This window comes from Cryptomeria japonica, chromosome 1 (assembly GCF_030272615.1).
Source record: "Cryptomeria japonica chromosome 1, Sugi_1.0, whole genome shotgun sequence".
Classification (NCBI taxonomy): Eukaryota; Viridiplantae; Streptophyta; class Pinopsida; order Cupressales; family Cupressaceae; genus Cryptomeria; species Cryptomeria japonica.
In genome coordinates, this window is record NC_081405.1 from 249,649,925 (window position 1) to 249,659,075 (window position 9,151).

Consider the following 9,151-nt stretch of genomic DNA (forward strand, 5'->3'; position numbering starts at 1 on the left):
GGAACAAAAATTGGGTGAAGCAATATCAATAAAAGTGTATCTTGTAATAAAAGTCCTAAGAAATAGTTAAAGGAATGATGGTTGAACAAGCATGGTTTATGGTTAAGACAGGTCATAATCATTCAAGAGTATTTGGGTGTGTTTCTTTTGTACACATGCCAAAATAAATAAATAAATGTTTAAGTTACACTATAAAGGCCTAAAATGCATTTTTAGTGGTTATGGATTTGAAAATAAAGCATATTGATTATATGATTCCATATAAAAAGTATTGTTATAAGTAAAGATGTGGTGTCTAATGATGTACCATAATGGACTAAATAAAAAAGAGCAAAAGAAAAAAGAGATTGTGATTGATGAAGTTGAAGTGAAGGTATAAGAAGTGAATGAAACTAAATCATCTTCTTTAGGAATATGAATGCATCAAAAATATCAAATAAGGATTGCAGAAGAGAATCATCCATCAAGGCTTTTGTTGGATTAAAATTGTGATAGATCGAAGCATTAATTAGTAAAATAAAAATAATTGAAAGGAATGACAAATAGAATCTAGTTTAGAATTCCTAGTAATAAAGTATTGGTACAAGGTGTATACACAAAGCAAAGTATATATCTAATGGAAGCACTGATAAGAATAAGGCTAGATTGGTAGCCAAAGGGTACACTCAACAAGAAGGTATTTCAACTATATTAATTTTTTTGCACCTCTAGAATGAATAAATACTATCAAATTGCTTTTGTCTTTGATAACTTAGTAAAGTTGTACAATTTATCAAATAGATGTAAAGAGATCCTTTTTGAATGCATATATTAATTAAATCCAAGTCTTTATATTAAGAGATAAATGAAGGATATTTTTATCTTAGTTCTCTATGTTGATGATCATATCTACACAAGGAATGATTTATTTTTATTTATGAAGTTTAGAGTAGCTATAGTTACTAAATTTAAAATGATAGACTTTTAAATAGATGCACCATTTTCTAGGTAAAGAAGTTTGAAAAAATAAAATTAAATATTCACATCATAGAAAAATATGCTTCAAATATCTTATTTAAAATTTAGATGAAGAGTAGAAAATTAGTTACAAGACCCATCAAAGTTACACTTAAGTTGTCTAGGTTATATTTGAGTTGGGTTTTTATATAGACCTTCTGCTAATAGTTGAGCTAGTGTCATGAGATCTTTATAGGGTGACTAAACACAAGTTTAGAAAGCTCAAGTTATATTTCAAGGAGTTGATAGAGAAGGGTCATATTTGTCCTTGTGCCTCTTCTTAATGGACACACTAATCATGTTCGTTAAAAATAAGGATAGGTTTCTTCATCTTTGCATAGATTTTGGTAGCTAAATAATATAGCAATAAAAAATCATTATCCATTGACTAGGATTAATGAATTTTTTATCAAATCTAGGGAGATAGGGCTTTCTTAGAGTTATATTTGAAGTTTGGATACCACTAATTGAGGCTTGTAGATACAGATATTGATAGGATAACTTTCAAAACTTGTTATGGTTGTTATTAGTTTATAGTTGTTCCCTTTTCTCTAATGAATTCCATCGTAGTGTTTATGAATCTCATGAGGGGGTGTTTTGCACATTCTTGGATCAATGTATTTTGGTGACCCTAGATGACATTTTGATATATTCATAGATAGAGTAACATGGAGAGAAATTGTATTAGGTATTTTAGTGTGTGAGACTATTAAGATAACTTGGTCAAATGCACCTTCTTGTGATGAGAGATTTAGTATGAAAGACAAATTATATTCGTTGATGGTATTCACCTAGATCTATTAAATATTATAATCCTCATAAATAGAACAAAATAAAATTTACAAAGACGGATAAATTGAATCATGAAGCCATGGGGTAGCTTGCATGTAATAACTTTCTCTTCTACTAATGTTAGTACACCCAAAATCTTGAAGAGAGAAAATAATCAAATTAAAGAAGATTAAAAAAATTATGATTTTTTTATCTAAATTGTTATTGTTAAACCTAGCTTGATATATCTACCATAAACAAAAATGTGTATGGAAAATAGCTTCTACCTAACAAAAATCAGACGAATTAAATAACACACACTAAGGTTTGACTTATAGGCTTAAAAGTGTTAAACAGTCAAACTTGACTGGAATTCTCTAGGCTTAATATGTTTCTTAGTGTGTGTGGTTTAAGGTTGAGCAACAAAAATACATCACAAATCAAAATGGCCAAGTTCCTTGCTGACATAGGTATTCTAAAATGAATTCTTGAGAGCAAATAATCAAATGGAAGAAGATTCCAAAAAACATGATTTTATATTTTTTCAAAATTGTTATTCTCAAACTTAACTAGATAATGTCTACCAAATAGAAAATTGTGTATGTAACATGACTTAAACCTAATAATAATACATCACAAATAACAATTGTCATGTTCCTAGTTGTCATGAGTATTCTAAAATGAATTCTAGAAATCAAACAAATTCCTAATTGAACACAGTGAATTTCATGTGTTAATGTCTAATGATTTGAAAGTCAGCATGTGATGCATGCATTGGAGATTTAGTATGAAAGAAACATTGTACTCATTGATGATATCTACCTAGTTCTATTAAAGATTAGATTGATAAAAAACTGACCAAAATAAAGTATGCAGACAAGGATAAACTTAATCATGAAGGTGATAGGTAGCTTACTCTAATAACTTTGTTTTCTTCTAATGTTTGTACTCTGAAAATTGTGAAGAGAGAAAATAATCAAATAAAAGAAGATTCAAAAAATCATGATTTTTTTCTTTTTCAAAATTGTTATTGTCAAAGCTAACTTGATGATGTCTACCAAACACAAAAAAGTATATGTAAGATGGCTTCTACCTAACAACAATACATCACAAATCACCATGGTCAAATTCCTAGCTATAATGGATATTCTAAAATCAATTTTGTAGAACAAATAATCAAATTCAAAAAAATTCAAAAAAATCATGATTTCTTTTTTTTTAAATGGTTATTATCAAACCTAACTAGGTAATGTCTACCAAACACACACACAAAAAAAAATGTAACTTGACTTCTACATAACAGATTACATCACAAATCACAATAGTCGAGTTATTGTAAAATGAATTGCATAAATCAAATAAATTCAAAAATGGATGGAGTAAATTTCTACTATTGATGTTTATGAGTTTGTAGGTCAACATGTGATGCACGGATTGACAGCCACCTCTCTTGACAATTTGCCACTTCTTTGCCAATGCAACATGCGTCAGTAAAATCTATAAAGTTTGCATTTTTATACTTATACAAATTTAGTAAGACTACAACCAGGGACTAGTTGGTATTAAAATATGCACGTAATAATGGATGATATACCATTGTTGTGTAGTGTATCTTTTTACGTTAATATAATTGAATGTTTGTTAGCTTTATAGATAAATCCTTCTATAATTCAATTATTGAATGGTTGTTAGTTTTCTCTTAAATTTTGTAAAATTGTTATGATATTTGAATTTGACTTAATATTATTATTATTTAGATTTTATTCAATAGTTAAAATAAATGTAAATTTGTTTACAAACATATTATTATTGATTTTTTATATTTAATTTTTAAATAATCATATTTAAAAAAATAATAATTTACTTATTGAAACCAAAGAACAATAATTTATTATTTTTTGTGTGTTTCATTTATATGAAATTTTTTAAAACAAAACAATTGAATGGACTATATATATATATAATTGTAAGGTAAATAATATATCTAACTAAAAGTAACAAGGCCGCCTTGCAAAGTATTTTCCTGTCAAATTTTGTAAAATTGTTATGATATTTGAATTTGACTTAATATTATTATTATTGTTATTTAGATTTTATTCAATAGTTAAAATAAATTTAAATTTATTTGCGAACAAAATTATTATTATTGATTTTTTATATTTCATTTTTAAATAATCATATTTTAAAAAAAAAAAAATTTTACTTATTGAAAACAAAAGAAAAATATATATATTTTTTTGTGTGTTTCATTTATATGAAATTTTTAAAAACAAAACAATTGAATGGACAATAAAACATATATATATATATATATATATAATTGTAAGGCAAATAATATATCTAACTAAAACTAACAAGGCTGTGTTGCAATGTATTTTTTGTCAAATTTTGTAAAATTGTTATGATATTTGAATTACTATTACTATTACTATTACTATTACTATTACTATTACTATTACTATTACTATTACTATTACTATTACTATTACTATTACTATTACTATTACTATTACTATTACTATTACTATTACTATTACTATTACTATTACTATTACTATTACTATTACTATTACTATTACTATTACTATTACTATTACTATTACTATTACTATTACTATTACTATTACTATTACTATTACTATTACTATTACTATTACTATTACTACTACTACTACTACTACTACTACTACTACTACTACTATTCAATAGTTAAAATAAATTTAAATTTATTTACCGAACAAAATTATTATTATTGAATTTTTAAATTTAATTTTTAAATAATCATATTTAAAAACAAATTAAATTTACTTATTGAAAACAAAAGAACAATAATTTATTATTTTTTGTGTGTTTCATTTATATGAAATTTTTTAAAACAAAACAATTTAATGGAGAATTATATATAAATATATATATATATATATAAAATTGTAAAGCAAATAATATATCTAACTAAAAGTAACAAGGCTGCATTGCAATATGTTTTCTGTCAAATTTTGTAAAATTGTTATGATATTTGAATATGAACAAAATTATTATTATCAACTTTTTTATATTTAATTTTTAAATAATCATATTTTCAAAAAATTAATTTTACTTATTGAAAACAAAAAAGTAATAATTTATTATTTTTTGTGTGTTTCATTTATATGATTTTTTTGAAAAAAAACCAATTGAATGAAATATATATATATATATATATATATATATATATATATATATATATATATATATATATATATATATATATATATATATATATATATATATAATTGTAAGGAAAATAATTTATCTAACTAAAAGTAACAAGGCCGTTTGCAACCTATTTTATGTCGAATTTTGGTAAAATTATTTTGCTATTTGAATTTGACTTAATATTATTATTATTATTATTTAGATTTTATTCAATAGTTAAAATAAATTTAAATTTGTTTACCAAACAAAATTATTATTATTGATTTTTTTATATTTAATTTTTAAATAATCATATTTTAAAAAAATAAAAATTTACCTATTGAAAACAAAAAAACAATAATTTATTAATTTGTTTGTGTTTCATTTATATGAAATTTTTTAAAACAAAACAATTGAATGTACATTTATAATTGATGACTTTTATGCAACATAGGCTAATAAATATAATTAGAGGTAAGTGTAGTGGAGGTCATTCAAATTATTTTTTAGGATTTTCGTAATTTATTTGTAATTTATTTATTTTTAATTATAATAATTATGTAAAGTCTATTCAATAATTAAATTACTTTTTAAATTTAATTATTGAGAAAAATTATATTATTATTACTGATTTTTATTTTTTATTTTTTAGATTTAATTAAATTTAAATAAACATATTTAAATTGATGACTTTTATGAAACATAGTTAATAAATATAATTGAAAGTAAGTTGAGGTGAAAATAAAATATTTTTTATGATTTTAATAATTTATTTATTTTTATTATAATAATTATTTAAATTTTATTGAATAGTTAGAATAAATTATGAATTAATTTATTTAACAAATATTATTTATTTTTTAATGTTTTATTTTTTTTAAGATTAATTATTCATTTTCAAATAATCATACTTTAATCAAATTAAATTTATTTATTAAAACCAAGGAAACCTATTTATTAATTGTCAGGTATTTCATTTAAATTTGATTATTAAACATTAAAATAATTTTTTATTGATTTTTTATGTTTTAATATTTTTCTAGGTTTAATGTTTGTTTTTAAGAATTAGACTTTAATAAATTTAATATGTGTGTGTGTGTGTCATTGATAATTTATAAATTTAAAACAAAAATAATTTAATGTTTCAAACTGAATTGAATTATTTTAGTTTCTTGGATATTTTCTTAAAATATAGGAGTGATTGTCATTACCAAAAATTTGGTAGCATTCGTGTCATGAGAAATATCCTTATTATGCCTCTCCAAAATGTTGAGATTTCAAATATCACTAATCAAAATGGAGGAAAAGTGATTTTTTATTTACTCGGCATAAAACATGTTCATTTACATAAATTTTAAACATTAGAATTGATTCTATAACAAATAATAAATATTTTGATTGGTTCAAATAAAATCATTTAATCACTAGTTAGTTGCTAGTTAAAAACGTAGCCTTGCCTATAGTTCTATGTTGTGGCACGAACTAAAAATGAACAAAATATCATACAAATGTCACCACAACAACATAAATAGTGAATCTGATAAGAAATTATATTGATGTCATATCATACCCTTTTTCTCTTATCCACAAACTAATTGTAAGTTTTAGTTATAATTAGAAATATTGTAGGTAAAACTTTCCATAAAATAATTAACCAGAGTGTACAAACTTGTTGCTCTTTCAACTATCTTACTCTTGCTCTTTCACCCATCTTAATCTAAATAAAATATGCAAAATATTTCTCAATTGTAACGCAATATGAAAAGTAAAATGATACTCTCACATAAAGTAAAATGCCACCTTGAAATATGGGCTTTTATCTTCCATTTCTTGAGCTTGTGGGTTGTTGCTGATTTATTAAAAATTGAATAGTGTGTGTGAGGTTTCAGAAAGGAGCATGGAGACAAATGAAGTGAAAAGGAAGAGGTGTCACTTTGTGGTGGTTCATGGAACAACCTTGGGTGGTTGGTGGTGATTCATGGAACAACCTTGGGTGGTTTGTGTTGGTATAAAGTTGCAGATCCTACAAATGCTGATTAGGTTTCATCTTTACAAGGGCACAATTAGCCACTAATAGATTTCTTCATAGCTCTTTCTTCTTATTTGGCGAATTAAGTTTTGATTTGTTTAAATGATTTGTTTCAAATCATGTTAATAATTGGATTCTATTAGAAACATAACCCCCAATTTCAAATGAATCACTTAAACAAATCAAAATAAATTGAATGGTGTCTATTATATGTATTTCTTAATTGAAAATACATGTCATCACAACCATGGATGTAAAATAATTTGTAGCTTTATGTTATAGTTGGCAAAAACAAAAAAATGGCGATGGTTGGTCGGAATGGCTCTCTACGAACAAATTTGGTTGGTTCGAATGGTTCTCTATGAACAAGCTTGGCTACCCAAAATGACCCTTTGTAGACAAGCTTGATTGGATGCAATAGCTCTCTATAGACTAGCTTGACTAATCAAAATAGGTCTATGTGAATAGGCTCTTTGTATTTCTAGTGTACTTTCCACTATGATCCTAAGCCTCCTAATGTTAATCAACCTCGCAGATTTAACTCATATTCATTCATAGATTCCCCAACTCACTTTGATGATTTCTTGGGAAAAGTCTGTCAAGGAGGTAATAGGCAGATTATTGGCTCAAAATTTTTAAACAAGTACTGCTCCTTTGATGATTTTCCCCCACGGATGGGAAGTGGACCTAATAGAAATCCTAGGGTCTCACTTCACAGGAGTTTTAGTGGGCCTTGGTTGAAAAATTCCTGTTTTAACAATAGGTCTCAATGGATCAAGGATGTAGGGCATCTAGGTCCTCTCTCAAATTCTAAGGTTTTCCCTAATAAAGTATCCACAGGCTCAAATAGTATTTGTTTGGGTAAGGAAAGGACTCTCATGGGCTCTCAAAAAGGAAAATACCCTTCATTCCTAGGAAAGTTTCACACAAATGGCATGGAAGGATTCAAAAAGCTTCGAGGTGGTTTGTGGTTGCAAGAGGTTAACCCATAACAAGTTTGGTGAGGTCATATGTTTATAACTAGTACCGAATCTAGGGGGTCTATCTCATGATACAAATAAGAAAAAAGGCACATTCTTGTAGAGGAATGCTTCTAAACATATTTAGGATTTTAGAAAGGAAGAACCTTCCACCTTCCCAGAGGAAGTTATAATTGAATTAACAATGAAAGTGATTAAAGAAAGGGCCAGGAAGAAAACTCTTTGTCCTTCCTTCAAACACCATCAATCCAGCCATTGGTCATCTTGAAGATAAAGCTCTATTTGCTAAATGGTGTGGCATGGAAGGTAACAATCAAGGGATCTTAGAGTGGTCTTCAATCCTTCACTAGTATGGTCTTTGTTCACATTTTGCAAAATCACTTTTTCTTCATACAATTCATTGATTCTACCTGAAGGATTGCATTCTTCATGGTAACCCAATTTTTTACCAAGATTCTCCCTCCATTTTTTGGATTGGAAGCCTAGTTTTTACCCTCAAACCTAAAGACTCAAGAAATCCCCAATCTGGCTTATCTTAGTTGGTCTTCCTTGGGAATCCTAGTGTGTTGAGGATATTTTGAAGATTGGGGATGCCCTAGGCACTCTGTTGAGAATATAAGAGGACATTTTTAACAAGAAGAAAGGGGATGTGGCTAATATTAATGTGGAAATATATTTAGACCTTGGTTTTTATGGAGAACAAGAAATTGTCTTTGAAGTTAGCAAACGGAAATAGAGAATTAAGAACCCTACTGATAGGTAACCTAGAAAATGCCTTCTTTGAGATCAGGTCATCTTTGGCTATTCTCTGAAAGGCCAAATTGGTCCACTTTTCCAATATAAGGAGATACTATTATAAATGACAGTAGAAGACCCTCTTAACAAGACAAATAATAATGTGGTCTAGTCTCAATTGGGAGATGATAATTTTCCCCCACCTTAATGGATTCTTGTCATCCTAATTATAGTGAGGCCTTAGAAAATCCTCCTTTGATCACTTACGGAAGCCTTTCAAGCACCAAGTCTTCTGGTTGGAAATAGAAAAAGAAAAAACCCATCAAGAAGAAGTCCATTCCTATCAAGGGAACATGCAAAGATTTCTCATATAAAATTAAGAGAGACTCTAGGAAAAGGAAGTGACCCATAAATGTTAAGAGTGGCACTAACATTATTCAAAAATATCCTTCAAAATATAAGGAAT